Raw genomic sequence first — 19,565 nt, forward strand, 5'->3', positions numbered from 1 at the left:
TGTCCCCTGTCAGATTCTAAAAAGAGCCCTTAGCAAGGTTTAGTTAATATTACACAAACCTTCATGTCCACTGGTATTAGCAGCCCACACATCCATCCTTGATTCTGTGTGTGGGTAGCACATGTACTAACCACATAAATATGTCTCTGGTGACACTGCAGTGGCTGACAGTGTCCTAATAATGGAGGTGAGGGTATGTCAGCCACTGCTGGACTCATCTGCAATGCAGAAGATGAAAATGCATAACATCATGGGCATTGGCTCCAAAAGTAGCCAGCAACACCTGCTGTTTATCTAAAACTATTGCAACCCCTGGCATCAGCAAAAATGAAGCTTCTGTACACCAGAAAATCCAGGTGTTCAGAACAGATGAGCACCATGGCTGCTCATGCTTCAAAACTTCATCATGCTGTTGACAATGCATAATTAATCACTGTTATAGTTAAACTACACTACTAGTCGTCTTTCAACACTGACAGGATCTTACTTCATGGTTTTATATGCAACTGTCTAGAGCGTTGCAAAGAAAACAAAACATCCTTTGAAAAATGCACCAGTGTTTTATCTCATTCCCTCCAATGGAGCTCCTACACCAGTTCCTTAACATAGTACTGCAATGCATGGAGGAACATTTTTGGATGACACGAACAGCAGAAGAGATGACCTGCATTATGTGGCCATTCTTCAACATAGCACCATTTTTCTGAAGTCTTGGAGTCATAGACTGCACCCACATTACAATCAGGGCTCCATCTATTCCACATGGTGCCTGATATATCAAGCAGAAGAGCTTCTACTCCCTCCACTGTCAGGAGATGTACAATGCACAGGGTATATAGCATAGATGGTATATGGTTTGGGGAAAATAGAAATGATGGAAATAGTTTTTTTCATATTTGAAAATATATCCACATAAATGCACTGCAAAACAAAATGGATTTAGTTTATTTATTTGACATTTCTTGACTGGGAATGTTCGACTGGGTCAGGAACCCATTTTCAGCAGATGCTTGGGTAGAAAAGCTCCACAAAGTATAAAACAGTTTACAAAACAGAAAACAATTGCACGATAGTGAAAAACATTTTTGCAACAAGAATAACATTTGGAAAAAAGATACAGTGATCATGGAAATTTCTACGCAGGTGTAGTTTACATATTATGGGTTATTAAGTTGATAAAAGGCAGTTTACAATTCTTACAACAGTAAGTATTGCTATCTTGAAATACAGGAATAAAAGTTAACTACAGTTGATTTAGCAGTTATAATCTTTGTAGGCACAGTAATAGAATGCAGATTATAATGGAAGTTTGTACTGTTGAGAAGGGGTGCCCACATGGGTTTTTAGATAGACTGCAGGTAGTTTTTTGGAATAAATAGTTTAAGAGAAAGGGAGGTTTAACTGTAGTACAATTGATAGGACTTGCAGCTAAACTGTAGAAAAGATGGTGGATAGCTGGGAGGGGGGGTTAGGTTAATTGGAACAGTCAAGCTAACTACTAGGTTGTTAGGCTGGTTTGGAACAGGAGCAGATGTTAGTATTCTGCAGGTGTTTTTAGTGTGATTTTGGAATTCTTGTGGTATGTTACTGTCTTGATGCTGCTTGGCAGGGCATTCCAAAGTTTTGTTACACTGTAAAGGTATAGGCACTGACCAGCTTTTTTGTTGCGTCTCTGTAGTGTTACTAGTTGCTTGTCTTCAGATCAGAGATTTCCGGTGGGTATAGAGGTTTGGAGGAGAGAGTTGAGTGCTAGGCAATTATCAGGTTGATATATAGCTTTGTGTGCTATATTTAGTTGTAGGTGGTCAGAAGGAGAGGGAGTTTGAGCTCATTCAGGGTACTGAGGGCAGTGCAGTAGTGTGTATTATGGGGTGCATTTATAGCAAATTTTGCGATTTTATTGTAGCAGGATTCTAGTTTATTTTTTAAGGTAATCTGAATGTTGGTCAGTATGGGAGCACCACAGAGAAGAGAGAGCAGCAGATAAGTAGTGGCCAGGGTGGTTTTGGTGGTTGAGTTCATGAAGTTTTTGTGCCAGTGTAGCACAAAGTATATCGGAAGTTTGCCGTGGGTTTTTTTATTGCATTGTGAATGCGTAGATCTAAGAAGAGTTTAGTGTCTGTGGTTACGCCTAGCAGTTTGGCTTAGGTAACAACTTCTAGTTGGGTGTTGTTAAGAGAAGTGATCTTGAAATCGGCTGAAAGATTATTGGGTGTGAAAAGGAGAAGTTTTGTTTTATTTGGGATTAACAGGAGCTGTGCCTTATTTAGCCAGATCTCTTGGGATTAGCAGGAGCTGTGCCTTATTTAGCCAGATCTCTATTGATGTAAAGGCAGTTTGGGTTAGATGTCGAAGGTTTTTCATGTTGTTGGAGGAGGTGATGATGGTAGAATCATCAGCGTATTGTATTAGGGCACTTTGGTTAGAGGCAGTGTGGAGGTTGTGTGAAAATTTAGTGGTCTGAGAATGGACCCCTGTGGAACTCCTGTGCTATTTGATAGATAGTTTGAGAGGGTTCTCTGCCATTTTACACATTGCTGCTTGTCTGTTAGGTAACTGTTGAACCATAGTTGAGAAGTAGGGGAGAGACCAATGTTGGAGAGTTGTTGTAGCAGTTTTGGGTGTGAAACGATATCAAAGGTCTTGGATGGATCAAGAAATATTACAGAAGTTAGAAGTGCAGCATCCACAGCTTTGTTGACTGTATCAGTGAAGGAGACTAATGTTGTACTATGTGATGGTCTAAAGCCATGTTGGGTGGAGGTGAGTAATGTATTTTGTAGGGTATGATTAAGTAGCTGTTTATGAATGCATTTTTCTAATATTTTGGATAGGGGAGATAGTATGGCGATGGGGCGATAGTTTGAGATGTCATAGGATTTACCACCATTGTGTAGGGGGGTTATAATGGATTTTCTCCAGAGGGTAGGGATGTAGGATTCTGTGATGGACTGGTTGATGAGTATATTTCCTGGATAAGCCACGGCATTGGCAGTGATCTTTAAGTACTCTGGTGGTAGATTGTCAGTGGAGGGGGAGCAAGGTTTTAGTTTGAAGAGTAACCTATGTATGTGGTGGGTGGGTACAGATTGGAGACTAAGGAGAGGAGGATGTTGGTGAGTTATGGAAGTGTCTTGACTGGCATGGGAAGATGTGGAGGAGGGATCTGTAATAGTTTGGAGAGGACTGGGGTTTTGATTGTGGTGAGAGTTCAAAGGCTAGTGGGAGGGATTGAGTAGATTGAGTATTCTGACAATGAAATGTGTTTTGAAAGCTTCGGCTATTTGGGATGGTGTTTTGCCAGTGGCAGGGGGTGGGTTTATACTTTGGTTCTGGGGTTAAGGAGTTGTGATATTGTATGCCAAAATTGTTTGATGTTATTTTTGTTGGATGTTCGCTGGTGGGAGAAATAATGTTTTTTGTTGTTGTTGACTATTTTATTTGCTTGGTTGCGTAATTTTTTGTACTTTTGGTAATTTGGTTCACTTTTGGTTTTACTGCTATTTTTTTCCAGGCTTTGTCTCTTGTTATTAGTAGGTTTTTGGTGTCCTTTGTTTAGCCAAAAAACATGATTTGTTTTTATCTTTTAGTGTGGATGGGGGCTAAGTTGTAAAGGGTATCTAGGAATATTTTGTTGAACTGGCTAATGGCATCATCTAACGGTAGGGATTTTAGTGAGGACCAATGTATAGATTTTAGTATTGAGTTAAATTATTGTTGGTTGAAGTTAGACAAATTACATGTGGTTTTATATATGTGGTTTCTTTCTTTTTTTTTTCAAAAAACTTTTTATTGAATTTTCAAACATTGAAATAAAAATACAACAACAACAGAATTAAAATACATATTGAGAGAAAAAAATGAAAAATTAGGAGATATATATGATAACACAATTTTGTATGATAAATGTTTATGTCTCAATGCAGTCTGAGAACATGCAGTAACTATCTACAACATATACTAATGTTAACCAAAGAATATTTCAAAATAGATATAGATCTAAAATGAAACAGGTATATAGATATAAAGGAGACTGAGGTCTATGAATCCCAAAAGGAGAGTAACCAACTATACACTATAAATAATATGTAACACCTTTTCTATAGCTTTGTTGATTTGTGCTGACTTCTTGGGACTTCTCACTATCGTTTTCTGCGCACTAATATATGTACAGGCTAGAATTTTGAAATTATTCCAATTCAATTTGGTACGATCTAGCCAATTTTGGGTGATATAGAGTTTTATAAGTGAACATATGTATATTAGTACTTGTGAATCCAATTTGGAAAGATAAATATTTGGTATGTGTAGTAATGCAGTCTCCCAGGATAGGGTGGATTTATGATAACCCATTTTCTGTAAACGGACTTTTAGAGAAGTCCAAAGTTTATGTGAGTGATAGCAAGACCAAAAAATATGTAGAAGATCTGCATTAGGGTGAGAACAACAAGAGCATGAGGCCGATTTATTAGCGTCAAATTTGTTACGTTTAGAAGGAGTGACATATGCATTATTATTAATCATTAGTTGAGTGTAAAAAAGTTTTTTGAAAGGCGAGTATTCTAGTGTATTTTAATAGCTGAGAGTTTCTGATCTATAGATATATGAGAATTGTGTTTGTCCCAATAATTGGAAAAGAGACAAAATGTATTATGAGTTATCTGATTTATAAGATTATAAGATTTAGATAACATTTTCTCTGGAAGCGTAAGAACTTGTATGACCACTTTATAGTTAGTGATATCTATGTTGTCTACTTTGGTGTATGGGAACTTAGCATTGACAATATCTCTCATTTGACGTAAGATGGTTAAATAATTAGTATTGACCTTAAGTATTTTACGTATATTAGTGAGAGTTTCATTTTTGTATTGTATCAGATCCCAAACAGTGAAATCTTTGATCAGGGGAAAGTTTGAAAGATTAAAAGAAATATTATCTAAATTAATATTAGGATTTAAATGGAGAGGTTGCATTAATTGAAATGTATTTTCTAAATTGACAAGTTTTAACAGTTCTTGAAAAGCAAAAATTTTTTGTTTTAAAGAGTTTGAAATTTTTAGCTTATTCATGACATCTAAAGAAAGAAAAGGAAGAGCTAATGGATTAATATTTTTAGTTAAAATGTGTTGATACCATAATTTTGTCCAAATAGGGTATTGATTATACTTCTCAGTATTTATATTCAAAATAGATAATAGTTTATTGGCCAAGATGATCAAATAATAAAGATGAAAATTCGGAAGACCAAGTCCTCCCTTATTTTTAGGAGATATTAATTTACTGTAAGAAATTCTCACTGATTTGGGAAACCATAAAAAACTAGCCAGGACTTTATTAATTTTTGAAAAAAAAATTTTGGAATCAACTGATCCACAGCATTAAATTGAAATAGCAATCTGGGGAGAATATTCATTTTTATTATTGCTGCTTTTGATAGAAGTGATAAATTAAGCAATTTCCATCTATTTAAATCAAGTATAATAGACGACCATATTTTAGCTAGATTATTTTGAAATGTGGAGAGACCATTATGATTTATAAGAATCCCCAAATATTTAAAATTCTGAACTATCTGGAAAGTGGAGTCTGGAAACAAATATGATTTGTGGGCAAGTGGATTTATGGGGAGAATATATGTTTTTTGAATGTTAATCTGATATCCCGAGGCCTCAGAGAATCTTTCAATAGAACCAATTAGTTTTGAAAGGTCAGAGCAAGGTGTTTGAAAATATATTACAAGATCATCTGCAAAAGCCGACAAACAAACTTTAGTGTTAAGAATTCTAGGAATCTTGTGAAAAGTATTTTGAGTTATATATAATAATAAAGGCTCTACATATAGATTGAATAAAAAAGAGATAGCGGGCATCCTTGCTTTGTGCCATTAATGATCTTTATGCTTTTGGATATTTTCTTATTAATATAAAGAAAGGTATAATAATTTTTATATAAAGTTTTAATAAAGTCTATGTAAGAAGATGGTATATTGAAGCAAGACATAATGTGAAAAAGAAAATCCCAATTGACTCTATCAAAGGCCTTAGCAGCGTCAAGGATCAGTGCATACAATGGGTTTGAATCTTTTTTAGTAAAGTGTATAAGAGAATCTATTGTCAAGGTATTATCCCATGAATGTATATGTGACATAAAGCCCGCCTGCTCCGAAGAGATCAAGAATGGTAAGACATTTTTTAGTCTAAAAGCAAGTAAAGAAGCTAAGATTTTGATATCAATGTTGATCAGAGAAATAGGTCTATAATTATTAGGATCAGTTTTTTCTTTGTCCTTTTTCAAAATTAAAATGGTTTTTGACGTGTTCCAATACAGGTCGGATATACCATAAATCATTATATAATTAAAAATTTCAAAAAGAAGGGGTGAAAGCTCAGATGAGTAAGTTTTGAAAAATTCAGGTGTAAAGCCATCTGGTCCCAGAGATTTACTAGTCTTAAGTCTGCTAATGGCTTCTAATAGTCAACGGGGCAGAGAGTGTATTCTTTTGTTGATCGTTTAACCTAGGAAATTTAATAGAGGACGCAAAGTTCACTATATGTTGTTTACTCCTAGATTTATTTTCCTTTGAGTATATCTCTGAGAACAATGATGTAAAGAGCTGCATAATTTCCAAATCAGTATTATAAAACTTGTTGTTATGTTTTAGTAACGAAATTCTAGGGAGGGATTGATTACCTTTAATTATTCTGGCTAGCACTTTAGAAGGAACCTGTGCCCATTCAGAGTATGTAGCTAAGAACCTTTGCTCTGATATGGTAAGATTATGTTGATGTAGAAGCAGTAATTCTTTTTGGGAGTTTAACAATAGATCATATACAGAGGAATTAGGACACATTCTGTATTGATTTTCCAAAATCTGAATTTTTGTTTTTAACTGTAATTCTTTATTTCTATATTGTTTTTTAAGATATGATGCTTTGTTAATTAATATACCTCTAAGGGTTGCCTTACATGCAGCCCATTGTATATCTAAAGGAATATCTGATTTACCTAAATTAAGATATGTTTCTTTCAATATTTCAGTTATTAGTTTATGTGTATCTTCATTTGTAAGTAAGTTATTATTCAGTGTCCAACTATTGTATAAAGATGTATCTAATGTATTTAAAGCCAAACTAATTCCAAGAGATATTCTAGAGTGGTCAGAAAAAAATCTGGGTTCAAGAGAATAGCTAATTTTCCTATGAGTAAGGAAGTTGGAAATAAGAAAAAAATCTAATCTTGACCATGACTTGTAACATTTTGAGTAGTATGTGAAAATGTCTTTTCTATCATACTGTGTTATGAGAGAAATAGGATCTATGAGGTTGAGATCTATTATTATTTCTTCCAGAGCAATGGAAGCTTGGAAGTAGTACGAAGAGGATTTACTAGTACGGTCAGTGTCTGGATTAATGATAGCATTCCAATCCCCCCCTAAAATAAAATAATGGTCTTTAAAAGAGGAGAGAATATTATAAATTTGTATAAAGAAGATATGTTGTTGATCACAAGGGCCGTAAAGATTAAAAAATATAATTAGTTTATCAATGTTATGGAAACAGGAGATAATGTAACACCATCTTCCATTCACGTCATATTTCATATCTGAAATAGTTCCCTGAAAATTATTTTTAATTATAATGGCCACTCCAGTTGAATTTGTACTATTACCAGCTGCTACTATCATCTTAATCCATTTCTTGTTTGTTTCTTTATCGAAGTCTTCTCTATTTAAGTGTGTCTCTTGTAAGAAGCATATATTAGCCTGTGATTTAAATAGAAGATGAAATAGTAGGGATCTCTTATTTTTATTTTGTAATCCTCTCACATTCCATGAGTCAATATTTAAGGTCATATAATTAAATAAAAATAAATATATAACATATACCTAAGGTTTGGCAGAATGTATTTATAACTATAAACCTCAGTTCTTTGTATTTATTATAGTGTATCTTGATGTCTCCCAAAAAAATTATTTTAAAGATCCTATAATATTCCTTCCCAAATACCCCGGTGCCTAGCCACCCACCCCCTACTAGAGAAGAAAAATATAAGTGAATCAAATAAGTGATTTTGGTTAACACTATCAATATCAATTGCATCAAATTAGCATAAAAAACTTTATATAAAAGCCTAACTAAACAAAAAAACATTTTTATAATATCAGACATATTTACATAACTAACTAAATTCAAGATGTCCAACATATTTAATCCCTACTCACGTATTTAGTATACGAGCTCTAATTTTAGGTAAAATATACAACAGTTTAAAGAATTTCCTCAACATCACATTCTAAATATTAATATGAATCAAATTTATATAAATTACCATGTATGAAAAATATATGGAAGATAGATTTAACATTACCCCATACATATGATACCTTCTGGAAAAACTAATATTGATTGTATCAAGTATAAGTAATGTTTTGGTTGAGTAAGAAATATTTTATATATAGCAAACGAGATGAGTAAATTAAGCAAATAATCATACAGTAAGATACGTCATGTTACACTATAGTGATATTATGAATAACTATGACAGTAAAATCTAACTCACAGCATAAACATATGAAATATGATTCTAGAACCAGACATGCCTGTACCTTAATAATAACATTTCAGCTATCAATCCTAAAATAAATAAATGAGTCAAACAAAAAAAAATATAAAAAACTGTAATACTATGAATTATATAGTGGAGAGATATTTCCTAAGCTGAAAAGAGCAGTATCCAAAAAAATTAAACAGGTAAAAAGTAAGCAGTCTCCCTCCATAGCCAGAAAATTAAAAGCTTAGAGCTGCTGGGCTATTAACCACATTAGGAATGTGTTTGCATCCGTATTTTAACATCATAAGCAAACACACTTTACTAGTACACATCTACTAGTGAAATCAAAAAAAATATAAAGAAAAATTACTGGAGTCTTACACAATAATTTCTACTTGTCTTGTTGCATGCTACATGTACTTTGCCAATTGCATTTTACCTGCATTTTAATCAAACATAAATGATCTGTCACTGAAAGCATTCTACGGATACCACCCATGCATGCATCTTCTGCAGTGATTAAGTTTTCAAAACAGATTCAGCATACATTTCCATGACTTTTTGTTTGTGCTGGAATGCAACAAGTTAATCATTTGGAGGAATGTATCATATGCAATATATTTTACTTACTGACATAGGTATAACAGGTTAATTTTTAAACTAGCAAGAAATGTACTCTACTGTTCTCCTGTATGCACACATAAAATTATTTAAACAAAACATTTAAATCTGAATAGGAAGACAAAATTATTGTACTGTACATGTATATACATCTATATCATGTTTCTATTACAACTCATAACCCAAAATATAATTGTTAATCATTTTGTCTATATATTCACATGTGAAAAATCAATTTACCTAAAATACCCTTATGTTGCTTCCTTATTATACACACTATATATGAAGAAACAAATTATTTTGCCAGTTATGAAAAACAGTTCATATTAACCTATTTATATACATTAAATGAAAATTGTACCTTGAAAATAAATGTAACAGAGCTATTTCTGGACCTATGCAGGCTATTTCCGTCAGTTCACCATAAAAGCAAAACCACGCTAAAACGGGAAAGTATCCTGTTAACAGCGGTTGACCAGAGCGAAGCGTGCCTTCTTAATTGAATAATAAAACCATTATGTAAGCCCAGATGCCAGATAGAACAAAAAAAACATATATTTTAATGCATGTGAGCTTAGAAACGTTTCGTTCAGTAGCCTGTATTGAAAACGAAACTAGCGAGTGTCCTCTGCGAATGATGATGTCACTGCTGGGCTCCGTAGCTTCCTAGAAGGTGCGTGGCAAAGTGAAACAACAGCTGATGAGGAAAACAGAAGATTTTCGCTCTGCACAGCCTCGAGAGTCACAAAATGTCCCTCCAAAACACTTGTAACTGAGATAAGGCATTATAATTATTTAAACTAAAAAACAAAAAACAAAAACATGTATACTAGATCGCAAAGCATGTAAGGATCTACAAGACTTGTTTAAATTCAAAAACTGGCATTATATTCCTGAAGGAATATTTTGTTCACATTAAAATCAGTATCACTTTTCTTTGTTGTTTTTGCCCCCTGTTTACAAAGAAAAGAAAAGAATATACTGTATATATATACATACTGTGCACACTCTTGGCAAGAATAAATTGAAAAATAGATGACACAATCTGTCCACAGGAACATATCATTTACATAAGAAAAAACAACACATTTGTAACCAGCAGATAAATAAAATATTAGGAAACTGATTCCGGAAACTTTTTAAATACTTTAAAAAAGATATCTTTTGCTCCCTTAGGATCAGAACACATAAACCTTTTTTCATTAAATGTAAAGGACAAGGTATTTGGATAAGACATACGAAACCTTATCCCTCTTTTTATCAAGTCTGCACAATAGGGAGAAAGTTTTTGTCTATTTAGTTTTATTTGAGAAGGAAAATCCTGTGAGAATGATAATTTGTGAGATTTCCATAGAAACTGTTTTTTAGTTTTAGCTGCTTGCAGAATTTGAAAAGTGTCTTGGAAATTTAATAACTTGGTATATATAATCCTTGGTGAAGAAATATATTGACTTGCATGTAAAGCTCTGTGTGCTCTCTCTACAATTATATTTTTTGAGGATGCTTCACAGTTTAACAATGCTTCAAAGATACTCTTAGTCACAGATATCAGATCTTTGTTATCATAAGATTCTGGCAAACCACGAATAATAATATTGTTTCTGCGACTCCTGGCTTCTAAATCAATCAATTTGGCTTGCATTTCAGAAATAGCTTTATCTTTAGACTTTAAATCACTTTCCAATGAGTCAATTTTTATCTCTAAAGCTGAGTTTCTATTTTCAATAGTATCCATTCTGTCATTTATTTGCTTTAAAGTTTTACTAAAGTCAGCAAATTGCTCTGAGAAGTTTTGAATGGCACTTTGTATAGGTTTTAATGCTAGCTTTAGTTCATCTAAATAAAAGTTTGAGTCATTCAAGTCTTTGTTACTTACATTGGAAGTTTCAGGAGATTGTTTAGATGTTCTCAATCTTTTTGAACTGGTATCTTTTTCAGGTGAGAGCACTGAAGAAAATTTGGCCTTCGTAGACTGGGTCTCCATGGAGTCAGATTTAGTAGCCATACCCAGAGATAAGATGCTGATGACAGAGTGTCAGGTTCCAGGAAAATTCTGAAGCAGCAGGTAACCAGATCAGATAACTCCACAGACTGTTCTGAGGTAAAATATGTCCCAAAGTAAAATTTCCGAAGATAAAAATATTCCAGATGTATGTAAAAAGATTTATAAAATCTTTTTATGAAAAAAACTGAGGAAAAATATTGATACAAAGTTGTAAAAAAATAAAGATGTTACAAATCTGTGAGGAGCTCAAAGAATAGGGACTAGTCTAGTCGGCAGCCATCTTGGAATTCTTATATATGTGGTTTCTGGTGGTATGGGTTATGGTTCTGTTAGTATAAGTGGGTAGGTGGTAGCTTAAATTATTTGGTAGGTTTCCGGAGTTGGCATATTTGTGGGGATCAGAGACTAGGATCCAGTCTAGTGTGGTTCCTTGCTCATTATTTTTTTGAAATTCTTGTTGGGGCTGAGATAAGTTGGGTAAAACCATATAGGGTTATGCTGTTGGTGGAGTGATCAGAGTTTAGACTTTGCCAGTTTGTTAGTATCCCCTAGGATGATTGTTTCATTGCTAATGTTTATGGAGACCCAGGAGAGGAACTCTTCTACTATGGGGATATTGTTCCCTGGAGAAATATACAGTACTGCAATGCATATTTGTTTGGAATTATTGATTTTTGAAGTGACTAAGAGGATTTTGGCAGTGCAGAAGGAGGGGATGGGTTTAGGATATTGGAGTAGGTTGAGAGTATTAGGATAGATTAATGCTACACACACCCCTTTTTTGAGTTCAGTCTGCCCTGATTATGTTGTAGCCTGGTTGGAGTAGTTCAGTATCTGTAATATGTGGCTTAAGCCATGTTTCAGTGAGACCTAATCAAGGGAGTGTTGGTATAGCCATGCATGGAGTTCAGTAATTTTGTTGCAGATGCTACGTAGGTTAAGAGTGATTAAGAGAAGATTTTCAGAAGAAGAAGTTTTGGAAGTAACCCAAAACCAACTCCTAACATCTACCCAGCATGGCTTCCGCCCTGGCCATAGCACCATAACCGCTCTAATCTCCTTCTTAGAAACTGTCAACCAAGCCCGAGATTCAGGTCATTTAGTTTCCACAGTTCTACTTGACCTTTCCAAGGCTTTCAACACTGTTTCCCACAACCATCTTATCCATCATCTCTCCAACCTACATCTCGCTCCTAACACTGTGGCATGGTTCTCCAGCTACCTGTCTGAGAGATCTCTAGCAGATAAATGGAAGAACACCATCTCCTTATTTCTTCCTTCCCCAACTGGCATCCCCCAAGGGTCCATCCTCGGACCTATGCTATTTAACATCTTTATAAATAACCTTCACTCTGCCATTCCTGATGCCAAAAACATTCAATAGGCAGATGATTCTACAATATTCTGCTCTGCCTCCAACCTCTCTGAACTTCTGACTAAAACCCAAGCTGCTTTTTCTACTACTGAAAACTGGATGCTACAAAATCACCTGTCCCTAAATGCAAATAAATCTAAACTTCTACTTTTCTCTCCCTCCAGGACTTTCTCTTTTGACAAAAATTGATTTAAAGTCCTTAGCCATTCCAATTCTCCCATTGAAGTAGCTCCCTGTGCAAAACTTCTTGGCATTACTATAGATGAACAACTCAAGTTCGATATCCATATCCAACAAAATATAAAGAAAACCCTTCAAAAGATAGGAATGCTTTATTGGAATAATCTCTTTTTCTCCAACTCTACTAGACATGCTTTAGCTACTACTTACCTCCTTCCATTTCTGTTATATGGAGCCCCTCTTCTAACTAACCTGACCGCCACCAATACCTCTAAACTGGAAAACTGATATAACAAAATCTCTAAATTTGCCTCCAGATTCGACCCCAAAATTCCACCCATCACTGCTATACCCTTAACTCTCTAAACTGGCTGGAACTCCCAAATTATATAGACTACCTCCAAGTCACCACAGCACACAGACTTATATTTCACCCAAACAAATGTCCAGCTCTAATAAACATCCTTCCCTCCTACACCCCCAATAGACCTCTTAGATCCGAAAATCAAAACCTAATCTCTATCCACAAACCAAAACGGCCTGCTGGTCAGCTTCTCCTCGCTTTCTCATTAGGTAAGAAATGGAATTCTCTCCCTTCCACACTCAGAACAATAACTAACTCAGAAAACTTTAAAACCTAGCTTTTCACTTACTTGCACTCCAAATGGAAATGCTCCTGCTTCTACCCTATCTAAGTCCTTCTAACTACTACCCAAAGGAATTTTTACTCCTTGCCTTCTTTTTCTCCCTAACACCCCAACAACAAGTTCCCTGAGTTGTCTCTAGCTCTCTGCAACACCTTCTGAAAATTCTATATCTACCTTGTAAATATTGTAAATAGTTTCTTATGTGGAATGTATGCTTTTAAATGGTTTCCTTACTTTAACATACTATATCTATCTTCCTTGTAAATATTGTAAATAACCACTTTTGTCAAACTAATGCCTGTAAACTGTTTCCTTATTTTAATTGATTGTTTTGTATAAGTTTGCTACATTTCAATTGTTATGATGACTTTTTTCTAAGTGAATCTCCACAGTACAGCCTTCCTGATACATCATAATTGTCTTTTGTTTACTAAGCCTGATACAGAATGTTCATTCATGTAAACAGTACTTTATTTTTGTAATTTATATACTTTTGTATCTTTAATGTTTATGTAATAGTTGGAGCTTTTCTCCCCGGGCCTCCACTGAAAACGGGCACTCATGGGCTCAGTAGACTTCCCCAGTCACCAAACTGAAATAAATAAATAAATAAATAAGAAGTGGGGTTAGTGGAATGGCCAGGGTTGGGATGGATATCACCACACTAGGCTAAGTATGAGTACATTTTTTGTGGTGGTTATGGAGGGTCAATACCAAGATATATTCCACTAACACAAAAAAAAAACAATCAGCAAGCCCGCTAATGTTTTTTTTTTTTTTTTAACAAATGACAGCTCCGTGCCAAATATCTAAGAGGAAAAGAACTACTTCCCTTGCCAAATTTCTTGGGAAATCAATCAATGTATACTTCAGGCAGAGCAGTAAGTATCAAAATGTTCCATAAAGACAGTAGATAAACTAAGAAAATTATGTATTTGATTGAGGGAGATAAATGGAGAGAAGAGAAAACCAGACAGTAGTTTGTGGGAAAAACAAACTTCCCCTATTATTAAGGTCTTAGTTTTTTTTTTGTACAATAAAGTAATTTCCTCCCAACTGAGCATATTAGTGAAAAAGAGTGAGATGGAGGACCCAGGGGAAAAACCAACCCAGCAAGCTGTGTGCACCTAAGCTACAGAATGAGACTGCTTGACTTTAAACTTAGATTACTTTATTAGTGGACGTACTTTTCCTTGAAATTATGTGAGGTGAGATTTTTCCAATCAGAATGGTGCTTGACAGGATTGTTATTCAAGAGGACTGGGTGTGGTTGAATGGAGGTGTCGCAAGGCATTTTAGGGACACCTGTAGTTAGTTAAGAGGGCTCTCTATTTTTTCTATCTAGGAAACAAATACAGGAGAGAAAATCATACAGCCATATTGGATGCAATAGAAACAACAAAATGAATGGTTTTGAATGAAAGCTAGTGAATACTATGATACAAAATGAGAGACAGAAAGACATAAAATATCTTGAGAGAGAGAGAGAGACAGATAAAATGTTACAAGCAGAAAACAAGTCACCAGACTTCTGCACCTTATCTGTGTCTTAAGTATTCTGCGTAGTTTTGGAAACTTGATCACTTCTAGTGCATAGGAAAAACAGGGGCTGTTTAGAGAAGAGCACCTACATTGTAGGGTTGGTTCAAAAGTATAAAAAATGTGGGAGATAAGCTAAAAGATGTCTGCCACTTTAAGGAAATGACAGAAATAGTGGTCATAGAAACTGCAGTGCATTTAAAAATGAATAAATATGGAAAAGGCAATATCTTTCAAGCAAAGATATCTGATGTATTGGGGTGTTAGAAGTCACTGTATCTCTGCAGTGACAAGGTAATCCACTAAAATCCTAAGGCAAGACAACAGAAGCTGGTAAATTAAAGTTGGAGTACAACCTTAACGAAAGGATGTTCCTAAATATCTTATAAAACTCACAAGACTCTAGCTGTCATGAAAGCATCTTTAACTTTATTTGAACACCCACACAGCAATGCAACTGGCCTCAATGGCTGAAAAAAAACTGGCAACACTGGCATCATCATTTCAGATATAATGCTGAATTCTGTAGTACTAACAGAGAACTAGAAATTTGCCAACAGATACCAATAAATTAATGAGGCTCATGCATTATTCATATTTATTGCCTGAGATCTCACCTTCTTGGATTCCAGCCTGATCTATGAGTTGCTTTCAGCCTAATCAAATGCAATTTGGACTAATGGATGGGAAATTGCAAATTCATTCTGGCTTGTTGCCTATGTCCCTTATGGACAGGTGCAGCATGTAGATGCCCTAAGGCACAGGTATATACCAAAGCCATTCTAGCCTGTGGGCATTGATAATTGGGAAAATTTGTGGCATGAATGGTTAGGCTTAAAAATGCTCTAGGGTCATTAGCCTAGTAACCACACATGATCTCATGATCCTATGATCAAATGGGTCAGTCTAATCAGATAATTGATGAAAGTCCATGTAATGTGCCTAATGAGCCTTCCCTACAAGTACTGAGCTGCCATGTGTACAACAACTGCATTTGGGTGATTGTCCTTGAGAAAAATGGCAGATCACTGAATTTACACCAACATCCAAAGGCATGCATGTATGGCAACTGTGCATGGCCAAATAAATCCAAATTCAATAACAATGGTAACCAGCACTGAAGAAGGCTTGTGTCAAAACCGGTATGCTGGGTTTTGCTTTTTTGCAATATGTATTTAAATAAATTACTTTTTCATTGCTTTTTGTGCTGGCTGCTTCTTTTTATTGAATTTGGCATTGTAACTTTAAACATTACACTATGACAAGAGTTATTTATAAGCCATCAGCTTAACAATACCTCACCTCTCTTCTTAATACAAAAGCAAATGATTACCCCTAAAATAAAGCATACCAGGGTAGCATCACATTATATTTGTTTGGCTGCAGATGGCTACAATAAGACTATCAAGTCTACCTTTTCAAGAGCCTTAAAAGTTTGCCTTTTCTACATTACTACCTTTCTTCTTTACCTTTTCTGCATAATCCAACCTTTCTTGAAAGTGTCTGAGGATTCTTTATCACCACCCATTCCATAGTTCCATAACTTTCTCTGTAAAAAGGTACTTTCAAGAATCCAAGATTAAGTCACTATAATGTCCTGCTTGTTCCCTAATCCCATTTAGGTCCTTTCTGTTTAGAATGACAACTTCACATATTCTTCGTATGGGTAATTAAGTGTAAGTAAATAAAATAAATAAAAGACAGATGAGGGATGCTAGTTCTTGTAGACTCTGGTCATATTCCTTTCTCTCCATCCCTCACATCATTCTGATAACTCTCCTCTGGACTCCTTCCAACAGCCTGCTGTCCTTTGTCCATATATGGCCTCCAGAATACATGCAGTACAAATGGTGAATCTTGTCCAATCCCTGTGGAGTGGAACCATTACCTTTTTGCTTTTGGAATGTATCTCCCTTAGGATATATCCCAGCATTCTGTCTGCTAGTCCCACTGCTCTGTCATCATGGAGGTCTAATCTAGGTGTGATCAGCATCTTCAGATCCCTTTCCTTCTCAGTTCCACCCCCCCCCCCCAATACTTTGCAAAATGATTTTTTGTGTCTTAACTACAGTACTTTTCATTTATTTTCACTGAACATAAACTGCCACATTTCTGAAATTGTTCATCTTTTCCAGGTTATTTGCTAGGATCTTCCTCTATTTCTCTACCATTACACCTCTCATTCTGTCTTAATCAAAGAGTCTGGTCCTCTTCTCTGTTCCTTCAGACGTGCCTGAAACAAACACAATGAGGATTACTAAATCTATAACACAAACTCTTATGATACAGCCCTTGTCACTTTCCTCACAATGTCTGTCTCACCACAATCCTCTGTGTCCTACCAACCATACAACTAACCAGCTCTATAGACTAGAACCTATCCCTAACCCCTCCTGTTTTCCTGTCAAAATCTTGTGTGGGACTGAATCAAAGGCCTTGATGAGGTTCATATACACTGCATCTACTGGTATTCTACAGGTAATTTACCTGTAATCCAGCACTAAAATTAGATCATGTTTAACTGACAGCTCCTTGCCATCAACTCACATTAATTGTTTTCCTCAGAGCTGTTGTCCCCTAAAAATGCTACAGACCTCCCAAATATGGCTTTCTCAATTACTTTGCTTGACACTGCTGTTTGGCTAACAGATCTATATTTTTTCTGTTTTTTTTTTCTAGTCCCTATCCCTTGTTTCATTTGTTAAATACATATTTTATGTTTACTTTTATTCATCCAGAAGGAATAATTCAAGATTCTGTGTTTTAGTATTTTGTAGGATTCAGGATTTTGGTATCAGTCACATGATTGTAAGTCATTACAGATTCAGACATATGATGGAAAACCTGGTAGCCAACCAATACAGTATGACAGCAGCAATAACAATGAACATGTAATAACAACATCTGGTGCAGTGTTTTTTTCCTCGAAGTGACTATCAGTCATATTTTTGCAATATTGATTTCAATGCATATGAATTTTCAAAAATAATAGTATGCGGATGTGTTTCACTTACTACCTTTAGCAATATTCATCAGACTTACATTAGAAGATTACCAGTACTAAAATACACTCTAGCCATATTTATCCAGAGTCGCCCTAGTTGTCAGCAGTTAGGTGAGAGAAGTTTGCAGATGTATGAGTCTCTGGTAATTAATACTGACTGCCTCTGTTCTTGAGGGACGTGGCTGTCAGCAGAGGACTGTCTTTATGGTCACCCATCCATTGATCTAGGTTGTGTTTGAAGAGGGTCAGAGAGGGGTTCTGCTTTGCGTGAATTAGAATCTTGTTCCAGTGAACGGGTAGTCTCTCTCCAGCATGATTTGTTCATGTCAGAGGCTAAGTTAAGATCCCTGGAGCAAGTGACCCTAGTGTAGTTTGATTTATAAATGTGTAGTACTTCCATCAGGGTTACGTCAGAGACTGCCCTGTAAGCCAGAGAAAGCAGTTCTACAATGAATGTATACAGCTCAACCTCAAAACAGTAAAGCAAACTATCAGAGAAATTATAGCATGGTTTTATCATAACTGTGGTGGAGAAATCCTACTAGGAGACAACATTGCAAGAAATAAGCACAAAAATAAAGGGATCGTGATATCTCCTCTCATATTTTTCACTAGTGATAACACCTCCAAAATGAGGGGAAGAATACACTCACTCATCCAATATTGTAGATTGGGTACTTGCAAAACTTGCAAAACTGTTAAAGAAATCCTGCAGGACCTTACCAGACAATTTCCGTTGTGATAAAGTGACCTATGCAGTATGGAAACAGAAGCCACCTTCAACCTGATCTAGAACAACTGACATAAAAAGATTCAAAACTCTACCAGTTCAAGAAACAGGAGAAATCAGTGTTGATTTGACCAAGCTGGCAACATACATTGATTACCACATATGCCAAACAGAGTTTACTACAAACATTCACATGTCATATGCTCACAATACATTTGCTTGTCGCCACTTGCTCGAATAGGAAAGTGCTTGAACTCCCACTAAATCGATCTTCCATAACTTCTTCGCTCTTATAGCCTTACCAGAACTGTAACTCTAACCCTAAAATGTGCTTCCTATTCTATAACCTTAAAAGTGCCTTTCCACTCCCTAAAGCTAAACCCACTCTACTATCCCTAACCTTTCTTGTTCCCTAAAACTCCTTTCCTGCTTTCTAAACCTAAAGTCCCCTTCTGGTACCCTAGCTTTAAGACCCCTTTCATTTTCACTGACCCTAAGACTTCCTTCCCATTAATTAAAGCTAAATTTCCCCTCCTACACCCTAAACCTAAAACTCTCTTCCCCACCAGTGCACTAATCCACACTCCTACCCCCTTTATGCTCCCTCATCATGGCTGCCGCACTTACCTGACTTGAAGGTGAATAACGTGTTTGTGTAAGATGCAGTAACTGTTTTCCTGGACTCATGTTCAAGGTTGAGTGCAAACAATAGCCTATCTGACCTACAAGATGCTTGAGTCCCTGATTATCAAATGTTTGGACTTCAGCACCTGCAGAACACCCTGCCATACTCTTTCCTATTAGATTCATCAAACATATTTTCCCATACAAAAAATAAAAACACCTTTGAGAAATGCTTCAGTAAGGAAATGCATTTCTTAAAGAGACCTAATGATGAAAAGTTACAAAGC

Source organism: Protopterus annectens, chromosome 9.part0 (genome assembly GCF_019279795.1).
Source record: "Protopterus annectens isolate FY-2018-M chromosome 9.part0, PAN1.0, whole genome shotgun sequence".
Lineage (NCBI taxonomy): Eukaryota > Metazoa > Chordata > Ceratodontiformes > Protopteridae > Protopterus > Protopterus annectens.